A 21,051-nucleotide genomic window follows, 5' to 3' on the forward strand; every position below is an offset into this window, starting at 1 on the left:
CTTACGGTTTTAGGGACGATGGATTTATTTAAACTTTAAGGATATTAAGAAAAAGCAAACTAATATAGGACAGAAAACCCCAGGAAGGAACCATACAGCACAATGACGCGCCATACGGCACAGCATGATGTAATGGATGTAGGGACAATGATAATAGTTTCTACTGCTAGGTGTAACCCATTAGGATATTAAAGTAAAAGCAAGCTGGATATGGGGCTGACCACGTCAGTAAAGCACAATACTGCATAATGCAAAAGCCGCACAGTGCCATACGGCAAAGCACCACACAGCATGATGCCATACTAACGGTATTCAGGACGGTGATAATAAATTACACCCAGAAATACAAACTATCATGATATTAAGGAAGAGCAAGCAGGATATAGGACTGAAAATGCAAGGTAGGCACCAGACAGTACCATGACGCAATGTACAGCACAATGCTATGCTTACAGTTTTAGGGACGATGGATTTATTTAGACAAACTTTTAGGATAAGAAACAGCAGGCTGATATAGGACTGAAAACACCAGGAAGGTGCCTTGAAAAGCAAGTTTGAGAATCTCTGTATTAGGATATTAAGTAAAAGCTAGCTGGAAATCGGAGTGAAATCTTTAGGTAGACACCATACAGAACATTGCCAATGCCACACCGCACAACATCACAGTTTTAGAGAACCAGTACATTCTGACATGAAAACTATTAGGCCAGGCCTGGCCAACCTGTGGATCTCCAGCTGTTGTAAAACTACAAGTCCCATCATGCTTTGCTACAGTTTTGCTATTAGGGAAGGCTAAAACTGTGGCAGGGCATGCTGGGATGTGTAGTTTCACAACATCTGGAGAGCCACAGGTTGGCCAGGCCTGTATTAGGCTATTAAGAGCAAACTGGATATTGGACTCCAAATGTTAGGAAAGTACCATACAGCACAATGTCACACCATATGGCACAAGAGCACATAGTTTTACAGACGCATTACATTCTGAAACAGAAATTGTTAGGATAAGCAAGCAGGTTATAGGACTGAAAATGCCAGGCAGGTATCAGACAGCACAATGCTGCAATATACAGCACAATGCTATACTTACGGTTTTAGGGACGATGGATTTATTTAAACTTTAAGGATATTAAGAAAAAGCAAGCTAATATAGGACTGAAAACACCAGGAAGGAACCATACAGCACAATGACGTGCCAAAACGGCACAGCATGATGTTATGGATGTAGGGACAATGATAATAGTTTCTACTGCTAGGTGTAACCTATTAGGATATTAAAGTAAAAGCAAACTGGATATGGGGCTGACTACGTCAGTAAAGCACAATACTGCATAATGCAAAAGCCGCACAGTGCCATACGGCAAAGCACCACACAGCATGATGCCATACTAACGGTATTAAGGACGGTGATAATAAATTACACCCAGAAATACAAACTATTACGATATTAGGGAAGAGCAAGCAGGATATAGGACTGAAAACACAAGGAAGGCACTATACTGCACAATGCCATACCTTGTATTTCTATACGGCAAAACATCAAAGAGCATGATGCCAACTAACTGTTTTAGGGAGCATTAAACAGGGTTCTCCCAGCAATACAAACTGTTCCGATATGAAAGGAATCTAGTTGTACAAAATGTATACAGGATATATTTACCTGTGCACTGAACTAAATACACATCTTGTCCAGCAGCATCCGAAACTCTAGTCTGCAGCACTGGATCCTGATGCTTTTATTGCCCACCACAGAGCCATCTAGAACATCCAAGATTGTTTGAAGACATTGCCAATGGAAGAAGCAAACCATTTTCTTTCAGGTACCCAAAAACCTCAATATTCAATAGAGTAGCTGCCCTAGTGAGAAGTGGAAGCAATACAAGTCAGTCTGTAAACAATATAAAACTACCAACTTTAAATAACTGGCACAACACGTCTACACAACGCCATACAGCAAGGTTCCGTACAGAACTGAATATACTTAAAACATGGAACGATAGAGACAGTTTGAGAACCTTTGTGTTAGGATATTAATTACCTCAATATTCAATAGAGTAGCTCCCTAGTGAGAAGTGTAAACAGCAGTAGTAAATAAAGCCTCTAAACAATATAAAACTGCAAATTTTAAATGCACAACACCCTACAGAAAGTCAACATACCACATGAAGACATACTGCAAGGCACCATACAGCACAATGCCAAGCGGCACTATACGGCACAGCATGATCCTATACTAACGGCGATAGCAAGCTTACCCTACCGGCACAAGTGGCAATTAAGTCTAACGGTTGTAGGGATGCTGAATACTGGGTTTAACCCAGATATTCAAACTATTAGGATATTAAGAAGCAGCAAGCTGGATAGGGACTTAAAATGGTACAAAAGCACCATAACAGCACCATGCCATACGGTACAGCACCGCATAGTTTTAGAAAGGCAAACTACAAGGATTTAAAATGAAAGCATGCTGGAGATGGGACCATATAGCGCAATCCTCTGCCGCACGGCAAGCGGCAATTAAGTCTAACGGTTGTAGGGATGCTGAATATTGGTTTAACCCAGATATTCAAACTATTAGGATATGAAGAAAAAGCAAGATGGATATGGGCTGACAACTTCAGCAAGGCACAATACAGCCATCAAAACATGTTATACCCAGCAATACAAACTATTACAATATGAAAGGAATATTGTTATCTAAAACGAATACAAAAGATATTTACCTGTGCACCGAAGTCAATAAACATTGAGTCCGGCAGCTTCGGAGACACAATAGTCCGCAGCACTGGATCCTGATGTTTGCTTTTAATGTCACCCACACAGCTGTCCTCCGTGTTTCAAGACATTGGCTTCCTCTTGCAAATTTGCTAATGGATGAAGCAAACCATTTTCTCTTTCAGGTACCCAAAAACCTCAACATTCAATAGAGTACCTGCCCTAGTGAGAAGTGGAAACAATACTAGTAAGTAAAGTCTGTAAACAATATAAAACAGACAATTTTAAATGAAACGCACAACACCCTACAGGAAGTCAATATGTCACATGATGCCATAATGCAAGGCACCTTACAGAACTGGATATACTTAAAACTTGGACCATTAAGGTGCCTTGAAAACCAAGTTTGAGAATCTCTGTATTAGGATATTAAGTAAAAGCTAGCTGGAAATCAGAGTGAAATCTTTAGACACCATACAGAACATTGCCATGCCACACCGCACAACACCACATAACTTTAGAGAACCAGTACATTCTGACATGAAAACTATTAGGCCAGGCCTGGCCAACCTGTGGCTCTCCAGCTGTTGTAAAACTACAAGTCCCATCATGCTTTACTACAGTTTTGCTATTAGGGAAGGCTAAAACTGTGGCAGGGCATGCTGGGATGCGTAGTTCCACAACATCTGCAGAGCCACAGGTTGGCCAGGCCTGTATTAGGCTATTAAGAGCAAGCTGGATAGGGACTTAAAATGGTACAAAAGCACCATAACAGCACATTACCATGCCATACGGTACAGCACCGCATGGTTTTAGAGAGACAAACTATAAGTATTTTAAATAAACGCAAGGTGGAAATGGGAGAAACATCAGGAAGGCACCATATAGAATGGAATGGCACCGGCAAGCTTGCCTTATCGGCACAAGCGGCAACTAAGTCTAACGGTTGTAGGGATGCTGAATACTGGTTTAACCCAGATATTCAAACTATCAGGATATTAAGAAAAAGCAAGCTGGGTAGGGACTTAAAATGGTACGAAAGCACCAAATAGAGCACATTGCCATGCCATAAAACACAGCATAGTTTTAGAGATGCATTACATTCTGAAATGCAAACTATTAGGATTTGAAATTTCAAGCAAGCTGCAAATGGGACGGATGTCAGGAAGGCACCATATAGCACAATGCTATGCCGCACAGCACTTTACGACATAGCATGATGCTATACTAACAGTGATGGCAAGCATACCCTAGCGGCGCAAGCAGAAATTAAGTCTAATGGTTGTAGGGATGCTGAATACTGGTTTAACCCGGATATTCAAACTATTAGCATATTAAGAAAAAGCAAGCTGGATAGGGACTTAAAATGGTACGAAAGCACCATATACAGCACATTACCATGCCATACGGTACAGCACTGCATAGTTTTAGAGGCAAACTATTAGGATCTTAAATAAACGCAAGCTGGAAATAGGAGAAACATCAGGAAGGCACCATATAGCACAATCCTCTGCTCTCGGCAAGCATACCCTACCAGGGCAAGAAGCAATTAAGTATAACGGTTGTAGGGATGCTGAATACTGGTTTAACCCAGATATTCAATTTATTAGCATATTAAGAAAAAGCAAGCTGGATAGGGACTTAAAATGGTACGAAAGCACCATATACAGCACAGTACCATGCCATACGGTAAAACAACGCATAGTATTAGGAAGGCAAACTATAAGGATTTTACATGAAAGCAAGCTGGAAATGGGACACACGTAAGAAAGGCACCATATAGCAGAAATATCTGCCGCACGGCAAGCATACCCTACCAGGGCAAGCAGAAATTAAGTATAACGGTTGTAGGAATGCTGAATACTGGTTTAATCCAGATATTCAAACTATAAGGATATTAAGAAAAAGCAAGCTGGATGGGGACTTAAAATGGTACAAAAGCACCATAACCGCACATTACCATGTCATACGGTACAGCACCGCATAGTTTTAAAGAGGCAATCTATTAGGATTTTAAAAGACAGCAAGCTGAAAATGGGACAGACGTCAGGAAGGCACCAAATAGCACAATCCCATGCCGAATGGCACAGGCAAGCTTACCCTATCGGCACAAGCGGCAACTAAATCTAACGGTTGTAGGGATGCTGAATACTGGTTTAACCCAGATATTCAATGTATTAGCATATTAAGAAAAAGCAAGCTGGATAGGGACTTAAAATGGTCCGAAAGCACCAAATACAGCACATTGCCATGCCATAAAACACAGCATAGTTTTAGAGATGCATTACATTCTGAAATGCAAACTATTAGGATTTGAAATTTCAAGCAAGCTGCAAATGGGACAGATGTCAGGAAGGCACCATATAGCACAATGGTATGCCGCATGGCACTATACGACATAGCATGATGCTATACTAACGGTGATGGCAAGCTTACCCTAGCGGCGCAAGCAGAAATTAAGTCTAATGGTTGTAGGGATGCTGAATACTGGTTTAACCCAGATATTCAATTTATTAGCATATTAAGAAAAAGCAAGCTGGATAGGGACTTAAAATGGTACGAAGGCACCATATACAGCACATTACCATGCCATACGGTAAAGCACCGCATAGTATTAGGAAGGCAAACTATAAGGATTTTACATGAAAGCAAGCTGGAAATGGGACACACGTAAGAAAGGCACCATACAGCAGAAACCTCTGCCGCACGGCAAGCATACCCTAACAGGGCAAGCAGAAATTAAGTATAACGGTTGTAGGAATGCTGAATACTGGTTTAACCCAGATATTCAAACTATCAGGATATTAAGAAAAAGCAAGCTGGATAGGGACTTCAAATGGTACGAAAGCACCATATACAGCACATTACCATGCCATACGGTACAGCACTGCATAGTTTTAGAGGCAAACTATTAGTATTTTAAATAAACGCAAGCTGGAAATGGGAGAAACATCAGGAAGGCACCATATAGCACAATCCTCTGCTCTCGGCAAGCATACCCTACCAGGGCAAGAAGCAATTAAGTACAACGGTTGTAGGGATGCTGAATACTGGTTTAACCCAGAAATTCAAACTATCAGGATATTAAGAAAAAGCAAGCTGGATAGGGACTTAAAATGGTACAAAGGCACCATATACAGCACATTACCATGCCATACGGTAAAGCACCGCATAGTATTAGGAAGGCAAACTATAAGGATTTTACATGAAAGCAAGCTGGAAATGGGACACGCGTAAGAAAGGCACCATACAGCAGAAACCTCTGCCGCACGGCAAGCATACCCTAACAGGGCAAGCAGAAATTAAGTATAACGGTTGTAGGAATGCTGAATACTGGTTTAACCCAGATATTCAAACTATCAGGATATTAAGAAAAAGCAAGCTGGATAGGGACTTAAAATGGTACGAAAGCACCATATACAGCACATTACCATGCCATACGGTACAGCACTGCATAGTTTTAGAGGCAAACTATTAGTATTTTAAATAAACGCAAGCTGGAAATGGGAGAAACATCAGGAAGGCACCATATAGCACAATCCTCTGCTCTCGGCAAGCATACCCTACCAGGGCAAGAAGCAATTAAGTACAACGGTTGTAGGGATGCTGAATACTGGTTTAACCCAGATATTCAAACTATCAGGATATTAAGAAAAAGCAAGCTGGATAGGGACTTAAAATGGTACGAAAGCACCAAATACAGCACATTGCCATGCCATAAAACACAGCATAGTTTTAGAGATGCATTACATTCTGAAATGCAAACTATTAGTATTTTAAATTTCAAGCAAGCTGCAAATGGGACGGATGTCAGGAAGGCACCATATAGCACAATGCTATGCCGCATGGCACTATACGACATAGCATGATGCTATACTAACGGTGATGGCAAGCTTACCCTAGCGGCGCAAGCAGAAATTAAGTCTAATGGTTGTAGGGATGCTGAATACTGGTTTAACCCAGATATTCAATTTATTAGCATATTAAGAAAAAGCAAGCTGGATAGGGACTTAAAATGGTACGAAGGCACCATATACAGCACATTACCATGCCATACGGTAAAGCACCGCATAGTATTAGGAAGGCAAACTATAAGGATTTTACATGAAAGCAAGCTGGAAATGGGACACACGTAAGAAAGGCACCATACAGCAGAAACCTCTGCCGCACGGCAAGCATACCCTAACAGGGCAAGCAGAAATTAAGTATAACGGTTGTAGGAATGCTGAATACTGGTTTAACCCAGATATTCAAACTATCAGGATATTAAGAAAAAGCAAGCTGGATAGGGACTTAAAATGGTACGAAAGCACCATATACAGCACATTACCATGCCATACGGTACAGCACTGCATAGTTTTAGAGGCAAACTATTAGTATTTTAAATAAACGCAAGCTGGAAATGGGAGAAACATCAGGAAGGCACCATATAGCACAATCCTCTGCTCTCGGCAAGCATACCCTACCAGGGCAAGAAGCAATTAAGTACAACGGTTGTAGGGATGCTGAATACTGGTTTAACCCAGATATTCAAACTATCAGGATATTAAGAAAAAGCAAGCTGGATAGGGACTTAAAATGGTACGAAGGCACCATATACAGCACATTACCATGCCATACGGTAAAGCACCGCATAGTATTAGGAAGGCAAACTATAAGGATTTTACATGAAAGCAAGCTGGAAATGGGACACACGTAAGAAAGGCACCATACAGCAGAAACCTCTGCCGCACGGCAAGCATACCCTAACAGGGCAAGCAGAAATTAAGTATAACGGTTGTAGGAATGCTGAATACTGGTTTAACCCAGATATTCAAACTATCAGGATATTAAGAAAAAGCAAGCTGGATAGGGACTTAAAATGGTACGAAAGCACCATATACAGCACATTACCATGCCATACGGTACAGCACTGCATAGTTTTAGAGGCAAACTATTAGTATTTTAAATAAACGCAAGCTGGAAATGGGAGAAACATCAGGAAGGCACCATATAGCACAATCCTCTGCTCTCGGCAAGCATACCCTACCAGGGCAAGAAGCAATTAAGTACAACGGTTGTAGGGATGCTGAATACTGGTTTAACCCAGATATTCAAACTATCAGGATATTAAGAAAAAGCAAGCTGGATAGGGACTTAAAATGGTACGAAAGCACCAAATACAGCACATTGCCATGCCATAAAACACAGCATAGTTTTAGAGATGCATTACATTCTGAAATGCTAACTATTAGTATTTTAAATTTCAAGCAAGCTGCAAATGGGACGGATGTCAGGAAGGCACCATATAGCACAATGCTATGCCGCATGGCACTATACGACATAGCATGATGCTATACTAACGGTGATGGCAAGCTTACCCTAGCGGCGCAAGCAGAAATTAAGTCTAATGGTTGTAGGGATGCTGAATACTGGTTTAACCCAGATATTCAAACTATCAGGATATTAAGAAGCAGCAAGCTGGATAGGGACTTCAAATGGTACGAAAGCACCATATACAGCACATTACCATGCCATACGGTACAGCACCGCATGGTTTTAGAGAGGCAAACTATAAGGATTTTAAATAAACGCAAGGTGGATATGGGAGAAACATCAGGAAGGCACCATATAGAATGGAATGGCACCGGCAAGCTTGCCTTATCGGCACAAGCGGCAATTAAGTCTAACGGTTGTAGGGATGCTGAATACTGGTTTAACCCAGATATTCAATGTATTAGCATATTAAGAAAAAGCAAGCTGGATAGGGACTTAAAATGGTACGAAAGCACCAAATACAGCACATTGCCATGCCATAAAACACAGCATAGTTTTAGAGATGCATTACATTCTGAAATGCAAACTATTAGTATTTTAAATTTCAAGCAAGCTGCAAATGGGACGGATGTCAGGAAGGCACCATATAGCACAATGCTATGCCGCATGGCACTATACGACATAGCATGATGCTATACTAACGGTGATGGCAAGCTTACCCTAGCGGCGCAAGCAGAAATTAAGTCTAATGGTTGTAGGGATGCTGAATACTGGTTTAACCCAGATATTCAATTTATTAGCATATTAAGAAAAAGCAAGCTGGATAGGGACTTAAAATGGTACGAAGGCACCATATACAGCACATTACCATGCCATACGGTAAAGCACCGCATAGTATTAGGAAGGCAAACTATAAGGATTTTACATGAAAGCAAGCTGGAAATGGGACACACGTAAGAAAGGCACCATACAGCAGAAACCTCTGCCGCACGGCAAGCATACCCTAACAGGGCAAGCAGAAATTAAGTATAACGGTTGTAGGAATGCTGAATACTGGTTTAACCCAGATATTCAAACTATCAGGATATTAAGAAAAAGCAAGCTGGATAGGGACTTAAAATGGTACGAAAGCACCATATACAGCACATTACCATGCCATACGGTACAGCACTGCATAGTTTTAGAGGCAAACTATTAGTATTTTAAATAAACGCAAGCTGGAAATGGGAGAAACATCAGGAAGGCACCATATAGCACAATCCTCTGCTCTCGGCAAGCATACCCTACCAGGGCAAGAAGCAATTAAGTACAACGGTTGTAGGGATGCTGAATACTGGTTTAACCCAGATATTCAAACTATCAGGATATTAAGAAAAAGCAAGCTGGATAGGGACTTAAAATGGTACGAAAGCACCAAATACAGCACATTGCCATGCCATAAAACACAGCATAGTTTTAGAGATGCATTACATTCTGAAATGCAAACTATTAGTATTTTAAATTTCAAGCAAGCTGCAAATGGGACGGATGTCAGGAAGGCACCATATAGCACAATGCTATGCCGCATGGCACTATACGACATAGCATGATGCTATACTAACGGTGATGGCAAGCTTACCCTAGCGGCGCAAGCAGAAATTAAGTCTAATGGTTGTAGGGATGCTGAATACTGGTTTATCCCAGATATTCAAACTATCAGGATATTAAGAAGCAGCAAGCTGGATAGGGACTTCAAATGGTACGAAAGCACCATATACAGCACATTACCATGCCATACGGTACAGCACCGCATGGTTTTAGAGAGGCAAACTATAAGGATTTTAAATAAACGCAAGGTGGATATGGGAGAAACATCAGGAAGGCACCATATAGAATGGAATGGCACCGGCAAGCTTGCCTTATCGGCACAAGCGGCAATTAAGTCTAACGGTTGTAGGGATGCTGAATACTGGTTTAACCCAGATATTCAATGTATTAGCATATTAAGAAAAAGCAAGCTGGATAGGGACTTAAAATGGTACGAAAGCACCAAATACAGCACATTGCCATGCCATAAAACACAGCATAGTTTTAGAGATGCATTACATTCTGAAATGCAAACTATTAGTATTTTAAATTTCAAGCAAGCTGCAAATGGGACGGATGTCAGGAAGGCACCATATAGCACAATGCTATGCCGCATGGCACTATACGACATAGCATGATGCTATACTAACGGTGATGGCAAGCTTACCCTAGCGGCGCAAGCAGAAATTAAGTCTAATGGTTGTAGGGATGCTGAATACTGGTTTAACCCAGATATTCAATTTATTAGCATATTAAGAAAAAGCAAGCTGGATAGGGACTTAAAATGGTACGAAGGCACCATATACAGCACATTACCATGCCATACGGTAAAGCACCGCATAGTATTAGGAAGGCAAACTATAAGGATTTTACATGAAAGCAAGCTGGAAATGGGACACACGTAAGAAAGGCACCATACAGCAGAAACCTCTGCCGCACGGCAAGCATACCCTAACAGGGCAAGCAGAAATTAAGTATAACGGTTGTAGGAATGCTGAATACTGGTTTAACCCAGATATTCAAACTATCAGGATATTAAGAAAAAGCAAGCTGGATAGGGACTTAAAATGGTACGAAAGCACCATATACAGCACATTACCATGCCATACGGTACAGCACTGCATAGTTTTAGAGGCAAACTATTAGTATTTTAAATAAACGCAAGCTGGAAATGGGAGAAACATCATGAAGGCACCATATAGCACAATCCTCTGCTCTCGGCAAGCATACCCTACCAGGGCAAGAAGCAATTAAGTACAACGGTTGTAGGGATGCTGAATACTGGTTTAACCCAGATATTCAAACTATCAGGATATTAAGAAAAAGCAAGCTGGATAGGGACTTAAAATGGTACGAAAGCACCAAATACAGCACATTGCCATGCCATAAAACACAGCATAGTTTTAGAGATGCATTACATTCTGAAATGCAAACTATTAGTATTTTAAATTTCAAGCAAGCTGCAAATGGGACGGATGTCAGGAAGGCACCATATAGCACAATGCTATGCCGCATGGCACTATACGACATAGCATGATGCTATACTAACGGTGATGGCAAGCTTACCCTAGCGGCGCAAGCAGAAATTAAGTCTAATGGTTGTAGGGATGCTGAATACTGGTTTAACCCAGATATTCAAACTATCAGGATATTAAGAAGCAGCAAGCTGGATAGGGACTTCAAATGGTACGAAAGCACCATATACAGCACATTACCATGCCATACGGTACAGCACCGCATGGTTTTAGAGAGGCAAACTATAAGGATTTTAAATAAACGCAAGGTGGATATGGGAGAAACATCAGGAAGGCACCATATAGAATGGAATGGCACCGGCAAGCTTGCCTTATCGGCACAAGCGGCAATTAAGTCTAACGGTTGTAGGGATGCTGAATACTGGTTTAACCCAGATATTCAATGTATTAGCATATTAAGAAAAAGCAAGCTGGATAGGGACTTAAAATGGTACGAAAGCACCAAATACAGCACATTGCCATGCCATAAAACACAGCATAGTTTTAGAGATGCATTACATTCTGAAATGCAAACTATTAGTATTTTAAATTTCAAGCAAGCTGCAAATGGGACGGATGTCAGGAAGGCACCATATAGCACAATGCTATGCCGCATGGCACTATACGACATAGCATGATGCTATACTAACGGTGATGGCAAGCTTACCCTAGCGGCGCAAGCAGAAATTAAGTCTAATGGTTGTAGGGATGCTGAATACTGGTTTAACCCAGATATTCAATTTATTAGCATATTAAGAAAAAGCAAGCTGGATAGGGACTTAAAATGGTACGAAGGCACCATATACAGCACATTACCATGCCATACGGTAAAGCACCGCATAGTATTAGGAAGGCAAACTATAAGGATTTTACATGAAAGCAAGCTGGAAATGGGACACACGTAAGAAAGGCACCATACAGCAGAAACCTCTGCCGCACGGCAAGCATACCCTAACAGGGCAAGCAGAAATGAAGTATAACGGTTGTAGGAATGCTGAATACTGGTTTAACCCAGATATTCAAACTATCAGGATATTAAGAAAAAGCAAGCTGGATAGGGACTTAAAATGGTACGAAAGCACCATATACAGCACATTACCATGCCATACGGTACAGCACTGCATAGTTTTAGAGGCAAACTATTAGTATTTTAAATAAACGCAAGCTGGAAATGGGAGAAACATCAGGAAGGCACCATATAGCACAATCCTCTGCTCTCGGCAAGCATACCCTACCAGGGCAAGAAGCAATTAAGTACAACGGTTGTAGGGATGCTGAATACTGGTTTAACGCAGATATTCAAACTATCAGGATATTAAGAAAAAGCAAGCTGGATAGGGACTTAAAATGGTACGAAAGCACCAAATACAGCACATTGCCATGCCATAAAACACAGCATAGTTTTAGAGATGCATTACATTCTGAAATGCAAACTATTAGTATTTTAAATTTCAAGCAAGCTGCAAATGGGACGGATGTCAGGAAGGCACCATATAGCACAATGCTATGCCGCATGGCACTATACGACATAGCATGATGCTATACTAACGGTGATGGCAAGCTTACCCTAGCGGCGCAAGCAGAAATTAAGTCTAATGGTTGTAGGGATGCTGAATACTGGTTTAACCCAGATATTCAATTTATTAGCATATTAAGAAAAAGCAAGCTGGATAGGGACTTAAAATGGTACGAAGGCACCATATACAGCACATTACCATGCCATACGGTAAAGCACCGCATAGTATTAGGAAGGCAAACTATAAGGATTTTACATGAAAGCAAGCTGGAAATGGGACACACGTAAGAAAGGCACCATACAGCAGAAACCTCTGCCGCACGGCAAGCATACCCTAACAGGGCAAGCAGAAATTAAGTATAACGGTTGTAGGAATGCTGAATACTGGTTTAACCCAGATATTCAAACTATCAGGATATTAAGAAAAAGCAAGCTGGATAGGGACTTAAAATGGTACGAAAGCACCATATACAGCACATTACCATGCCATACGGTACAGCACTGCATAGTTTTAGAGGCAAACTTAGTATTTTAAATAAACGCAAGCTGGAAATGGGAGAAACATCAGGAAGGCACCATATAGCACAATCCTCTGCTCTCGGCAAGCATACCCTACCAGGGCAAGAAGCAATTAAGTACAACGGTTGTAGGGATGCTGAATACTGGTTTAACCCAGATATTCAAACTATCAGGATATTAAGAAAAAGCAAGCTGGATAGGGACTTAAAATGGTACGAAGGCACCATATACAGCACATTACCATGCCATACGGTAAAGCACCGCATAGTATTAGGAAGGCAAACTATAAGGATTTTACATGAAAGCAAGCTGGAAATGGGACACACGTAAGAAAGGCACCATACAGCAGAAACCTCTGCCGCACGGCAAGCATACCCTAACAGGGCAAGCAGAAATTAAGTATAACGGTTGTAGGAATGCTGAATACTGGTTTAACCCAGATATTCAAACTATCAGGATATTAAGAAAAAGCAAGCTGGATAGGGACTTAAAATGGTACGAAAGCACCATATACAGCACATTACCATGCCATACGGTACAGCACTGCATAGTTTTAGAGGCAAACTATTAGTATTTTAAATAAACGCAAGCTGGAAATGGGAGAAACATCAGGAAGGCACCATATAGCACAATCCTCTGCTCTCGGCAAGCATACCCTACCAGGGCAAGAAGCAATTAAGTACAACGGTTGTAGGGATGCTGAATACTGGTTTAACCCAGATATTCAAACTATCAGGATATTAAGAAAAAGCAAGCTGGATAGGGACTTAAAATGGTACGAAAGCACCAAATACAGCACATTGCCATGCCATAAAACACAGCATAGTTTTAGAGATGCATTACATTCTGAAATGCAAACTATTAGTATTTTAAATTTCAAGCAAGCTGCAAATGGGACGGATGTCAGGAAGGCACCATATAGCACAATGCTATGCCGCATGGCACTATACGACATAGCATGATGCTATACTAACGGTGATGGCAAGCTTACCCTAGCGGCGCAAGCAGAAATTAAGTCTAATGGTTGTAGGGATGCTGAATACTGGTTTAACCCAGATATTCAAACTATCAGGATATTAAGAAGCAGCAAGCTGGATAGGGACTTCAAATGGTACGAAAGCACCATATACAGCACATTACCATGCCATACGGTACAGCACCGCATGGTTTTAGAGAGGCAAACTATAAGGATTTTAAATAAACGCAAGGTGGATATGGGAGAAACATCAGGAAGGCACCATATAGAATGGAATGGCACCGGCAAGCTTGCCTTATCGGCACAAGCGGCAATTAAGTCTAACGGTTGTAGGGATGCTGAATACTGGTTTAACCCAGATATTCAATGTATTAGCATATTAAGAAAAAGCAAGCTGGATAGGGACTTAAAATGGTACGAAAGCACCAAATACAGCACATTGCCATGCCATAAAACACAGCATAGTTTTAGAGATGCATTACATTCTGAAATGCAGCAAGCTGGAAATGGGACACACGTAAGAAAGGCACCATACAGCAGAAACCTCTGCCGCACGGCAAGCATACCCTAACAGGGCAAGCAGAAATGAAGTATAACGGTTGTAGGAATGCTGAATACTGGTTTAACCCAGATATTCAAACTATCAGGATATTAAGAAAAAGCAAGCTGGATAGGGACTTAAAATGGTACGAAAGCACCATATACAGCACATTACCATGCCATACGGTACAGCACTGCATAGTTTTAGAGGCAAACTATTAGTATTTTAAATAAACGCAAGCTGGAAATGGGAGAAACATCAGGAAGGCACCATATAGCACAATCCTCTGCTCTCGGCAAGCATACCCTACCAGGGCAAGAAGCAATTAAGTACAACGGTTGTAGGGATGCTGAATACTGGTTTAACCCAGATATTCAAACTATCAGGATATTAAGAAAAAGCAAGCTGGATAGGGACTTAAAATGGTACGAAAGCACCAAATACAGCACATTGCCATGCCATAAAACACAGCATAGTTTTAGAGATGCATTACATTCTGAAATGCAAACTATTAGTATTTTAAATTTCAAGCAAGCTGCAAATGGGACGGATGTCAGGAAGGCACCATATAGCACAATGCTATGCCGCATGGCACTATACGACATAGCATGATGCTATACTAACGGTGATGGCAAGCTTACCCTAGCGGCGCAAGCAGAAATTAAGTCTAATGGTTGTAGGGATGCTGAATACTGGTTTAACCCAGATATTCAATTTATTAGCATATTAAGAAAAAGCAAGCTGGATAGGGACTTAAAATGGTACGAAGGCACCATATACAGCACATTACCATGCCATACGGTAAAGCACCGCATAGTATTAGGAAGGCAAACTATAAGGATTTTACATGAAAGCAAGCTGGAAATGGGACACACGTAAGAAAGGCACCATACAGCAGAAACCTCTGCCGCACGGCAAGCATACCCTAACAGGGCAAGCAGAAATTAAGTATAACGGTTGTAGGAATGCTGAATACTGGTTTAACCCAGATATTCAAACTATCAGGATATTAAGAAAAAGCAAGCTGGATAGGGACTTAAAATGGTACGAAAGCACCATATACAGCACATTACCATGCCATACGGTACAGCACTGCATAGTTTTAGAGGCAAACTATTAGTATTTTAAATAAACGCAAGCTGGAAATGGGAGAAACATCAGGAAGGCACCATATAGCACAATCCTCTGCTCTCGGCAAGCATACCCTACCAGGGCAAGAAGCAATTAAGTACAACGGTTGTAGGGATGCTGAATACTGGTTTAACCCAGATATTCAAACTATCAGCATATTAAGAAAAAGCAAGCTGGATAGGGACTTAAAATGGTACGAAAGCACCAAATACAGCACATTGCCATGCCATAAAACACAGCATAGTTTTAGAGATGCATTACATTCTGAAATGCAAACTATTAGTATTTTAAATTTCAAGCAAGCTGCAAATGGGACGGATGTCAGGAAGGCACCATATAGCACAATGCTATGCCGCATGGCACTATACGACATAGCATGATGCTATACTAACGGTGATGGCAAGCTTACCCTAGCGGCGCAAGCAGAAATTAAGTCTAATGGTTGAAGGGATGCTGAATACTGGTTTAACCCAGATATTCAAACTATCAGGATATTAAGAAGCAGCAAGCTGGATAGGGACTTCAAATGGTACGAAAGCACCATATACAGCACATTACCATGCCATACGGTACAGCACCGCATGGTTTTAGAGAGGCAAACTATAAGGATTTTAAATAAACGCAAGGTGGAAATGGGAGAAACATCAGGAAGGCACCATATAGAATGGAATGGCACCGGCAAGCTTGCCTTATCGGCACAAGCGGCAATTAAGTCTAACGGTTGTAGGGATGCTGAATACTGGTTTAACCCAGATATTCAATGTATTAGCATATTAAGAAAAAGCAAGCTGGATAGGGACTTAAAATGGTACGAAAGCACCAAATACAGCACATTGCCATGCCATAAAACACAGCATAGTTTTAGAGATGCATTACATTCTGAAATGCAAACTATTAGTATTTTAAATTTCAAGCAAGCTGCAAATGGGACGGATGTCAGGAAGGCACCATATAGCACAATGCTATGCCGCATGGCACTATACGACATAGCATGATGCTATACTAACGGTGATGGCAAGCTTACCCTAGCGGCGCAAGCAGAAATTAAGTCTAATGGTTGTAGGGATGCTGAATACTGGTTTAACCCAGATATTCAATTTATTAGCATATTAAGAAAAAGCAAGCTGGATAGGGACTTAAAATGGTACGAAGGCACCATATACAGCACATTACCATGCCATACGGTAAAGCACCGCATAGTATTAGGAAGGCAAACTATAAGGATTTTACATGAAAGCAAGCTGGAAATGGGACACACGTAAGAAAGGCACCATACAGCAGAAACCTCTGCCGCACGGCAAGCATACCCTAACAGGGCAAGCAGAAATTAAGTATAACGGTTGTAGGAATGCTGAATACTGGTTTAACCCAGATATTCAAACTATCAGGATATTAAGAAAAAGCAAGCTGGATAGGGACTTAAAATGGTACGAAAGCACCATATACAGCACATTACCATGCCATACGGTACAGCACTGCATAGTTTTAGAGGCAAACTATTAGTATTTTAAATAAACGCAAGCTGGAAATGGGAGAAACATCAGGAAGGCACCATATAGCACAATCCTCTGCTCTCGGCAAGCATACCCTACCAGGGCAAGAAGCAATTAAGTACAACGGTTGTAGGGATGCTGAATACTGGTTTAACCCAGATATTCAAACTATCAGGATATTAAGAAAAAGCAAGCTGGATAGGGACTTAAAATGGTACGAAAGCACCAAATACAGCACATTGCCATGCCATAAAACACAGCATAGTTTTAGAGATGCATTACATTCTGAAATGCAAACTATTAGTATTTTAAATTTCAAGCAAGCTGCAAATGGGACGGATGTCAGGAAGGCACCTTATAGCACAATGCTATGCCGCATGGCACTATACGACATAGCATGATGCTATACTAACGGTGATGGCAAGCTTACCCTAGCGGCGCAAGCAGAAATGAAGTCTAATGGTTGTAGGGATGCTGAATACTGGTTTAACCCAGATATTCAATTTATTAGCATATTAAGAAAAAGCAAGCTGGATAGGGACTTAAAATGGTACGAAGGCACCATATACAGCACATTACCATGCCATACGGTAAAGCACCGCATAGTATTAGGAAGGCAAACTATAAGGATTTTACATGAAAGCAAGCTGGAAATGGGACACACGTAAGAAAGGCACCATACAGCAGAAACCTCTGCCGCACGGCAAGCATACCCTAACAGGGCAAGCAGAAATTAAGTATAACGGTTGTAGGAATGCTGAATACTGGTTTAACCCAGATATTCAAACTATCAGGATATTAAGAAAAAGCAAGCTGGATAGGGACTTAAAATGGTACGAAAGCACCATATACAGCACATTACCATGCCATACGGTACAGCACTGCATAGTTTTAGAGGCAAACTATTAGTATTTTAAATAAACGCAAGCTGGAAATGGGAGAAACATCAGGAAGGCACCATATAGCACAATCCTCTGCTCTCAGGAAGCATACCATACCAGGGCAAGAAGCAATTAAGTACAACGGTTGTAGGGATGCTGAATACTGGTTTAACCCAGATATTCAAACTATCAGGATATTAAGAAGCAGCAAGCTGGATAGGGACTTAAAATGGTACGAAAGCACCAAATACAGCACATTGCCATGCCATAAAACACAGCATAGTTTTAGAGATGCATTACATTCTGAAATGCAAACTATTAGTATTTTAAATTTCAAGCAAGCTGCAAATGGGACGGATGTCAGGAAGGCACCATATAGCACAATGCTATGCCGCATGGCACTATACGACATAGCATGATGCTATACTAACGGTGATGGCAAGCTTACCCTAGCGGCGCAAGCAGAAATTAAGTCTAATGGTTGTAGGGATGCTGAATACTGGTTTAACCCAGATATTCAAACTATCAGGATATTAAGAAGCAGCAAGCTGGATAGGGACTTCAAATGGTACGAAAGCACCATATACAGCACATTACCATGCCATACGGTAAAGCACCGCATGGTTTTAGAGAGGCAAACTATAAGGATTTTAAATAAACGCAAGGTGGAAATGGGAGAAACATCAGGAAGGCACCATATAGAATGGAATGGCACCGGCAAGCTTGCCTTATCGGCACAAGCGGCAATTAAGTCTAACGGTTGTAGGGATGCTGAATACTGGTTTAACCCAGACATTCAATGTATTAGCATATTAAGAAAAAGCAAGCTGGATAGGGACTTAAAATGGTACGAAAGCACCAAATACAGCACATTGCCATGCCATAAAACACAGCATAGTTTTAGAGATGCATTACATTCTGAAATGCAAACTATTAGTATTTTAAATTTCAAGCAAGCTGCAAATGGGACGGATGTCAGGAAGGCACCATATAGCACAATGCTATGCCGCATGGCACTATACGACATAGCATGATGCTATACTAACGGTGATGGCAAGCTTACCCTAGCGGCGCAAGCAGAAATTACGTCTAATGGTTGTAGGGATGCTGAATACTGGTTTAACCCAGATATTCAATTTATTAGCATATTAAGAAAAAGCAAGCTGGATAGGGACTTAAAATGGTACGAAGGCACCATATACAGCACATTACCATGCCATACGGTAAAGCACCGCATAGTATTAGGAAGGCAAACTATAAGGATTTTACATGAAAGCAAGCTGGAAATGGGACACACGTAAGAAAGGCACCATACAGCAGAAACCTCTGCCGCACGGCAAGCATACCCTAACAGGGCAAGCAGAAATTAAGTATAACGGTTGTAGGAATGCTGAATACTGGTTTAACCCAGATATTCAAACTATCAGGATATTAAGAAAAAGCAAGCTGGATAGGGACTTAAAATGGTACGAAAGCACCATATACAGCACATTACCATGCCATACGGTACAGCACTGCATAGTTTTAGAGGCAAACTATTAGTATTTTAAATAAACGCAAGCTGGAAATGGGAGAAACATCAGGAAGGCACCATATAGCACAATCCTCTGCTCTCAGCAAGCATACCCTACCAGGGCAAGAAGCAATTAAGTACAACGGTTGTAGGGATGCTGAATACTGGTTTAACCCAGATATTCAAACTATCAGGATATTAAGAAAAAGCAAGCTGGATAGGGACTTAAAATGGTACGAAAGCACCAAATACAGCACATTGCCATGCCATAAAACACAGCATAGTTTTAGAGATGCATTACATTCTGAAATGCAAACTATTAGTATTTTAAATTTCAAGCAAGCTGCAAATGGGACGGATGTCAGGAAGGCACCATATAGCACAATGCTATGCCGCATGGCACTATACGACATAGCATGATGCTATACTAACGGTGATGGCAAGCTTACCCTAGCGGCGCAAGCAGAAATTAAGTCTAATGGTTGTAGGGATGCTGAATACTGGTTTAACCCAGATATTCAAACTATCAGGATATTAAGAAGCAGCAAGCTGGATAGGGACTTCAAATGGTACGAAAGCACCATATACAGCACATTACCATGCCATACGGTAAAGCACCGCATGGTTTTAGAGAGGCAAACTATAAGGATTTTAAATAAACGCAAGGTGGAAATGGGAGAAACATCAGGAAGGCACCATATAGAATGGAATGGCACCGGCAAGCTTGCCTTATCGGCACAAGCGGCAATTAAGTCTAACGGTTATAGGGATGCTGAATACTGGTTTAACCCAGATATTCAATGTATTAGCATATTAAGAAAAAGCAAGCTGGATAGGGACTTAAAATGGTACGAAAGCACCAAATACAGCACATTGCCATGCCATAAAACACAGCATAGTTTTAGAGATGCATTACATTCTGAAATGCAAACTATTAGTATTTTAAATTTCAAGCAAGCTGCAAATGGGACGGATGTCAGGAAGGCACCATATAGCACAATGCTATGCCGCATGGCACTATACGACATAGCATGATGCTATACTAACGGTGATGGCAAGCTTACCCTAGCGGCGCAAGCAGAAATTAAGTCTAATGGTTGTAGGGATGCTGAATACTGGTTTAACCCAGATATTCAATTTATTAGCATATTAAGAAAAAGCAAGCTGGATAGGGACTTAAAATGGTACGAAGGCACCATGTACAGCACATTACCATGCCATACGGTAAAGCACCGCATAGTATTAGGAAGGCAAACTATAAGGATTTTACATGAAAGCAAGCTGGAAATGGGACACACGTAAGAAAGGCACCATACAGCAGAAACCTCTGCCGCACGGCAAGCATACCCTAACAGGGCAAGCAGAAATTAAGTATAACGGTTGTAGGAATGCTGAATACTGGTTTAACCCAGATATTCAAACTATCAGGATAT

At 41.1% G+C, this 21,051-nt stretch overlaps 2 long non-coding RNA genes across 11 annotated transcripts in view; both read right to left on the minus strand.

The window, feature by feature from the left end:
* LOC134933170 (uncharacterized) overlaps positions 1–1,850 on the minus strand; it is a 31,292-nt gene extending 29,442 nt beyond the window's left edge. For all 9 annotated transcript variants that reach the window (XR_010179632.1, XR_010179631.1, XR_010179629.1 and 6 more), the window contains exon 1: positions 1,658–1,850. This is a non-coding gene — a long non-coding RNA (uncharacterized LOC134933170). The remainder of the gene's footprint in view (positions 1–1,657) is intronic.
* An 874-nt stretch (positions 1,851–2,724) lies between these two features.
* The window catches only part of LOC134935544 (uncharacterized), a 42,757-nt gene continuing 24,430 nt past the window's right edge, over positions 2,725–21,051 (minus strand). For both annotated transcript variants that reach the window (XR_010180237.1, XR_010180236.1), the window contains one exon: positions 2,725–2,934. This is a non-coding gene — a long non-coding RNA (uncharacterized LOC134935544). The remainder of the gene's footprint in view (positions 2,935–21,051) is intronic.

The sequence above is a fragment of the Pseudophryne corroboree genome, chromosome 6 (assembly GCF_028390025.1).
Source record: "Pseudophryne corroboree isolate aPseCor3 chromosome 6, aPseCor3.hap2, whole genome shotgun sequence".
Lineage (NCBI taxonomy): Eukaryota > Metazoa > Chordata > Amphibia > Anura > Myobatrachidae > Pseudophryne > Pseudophryne corroboree.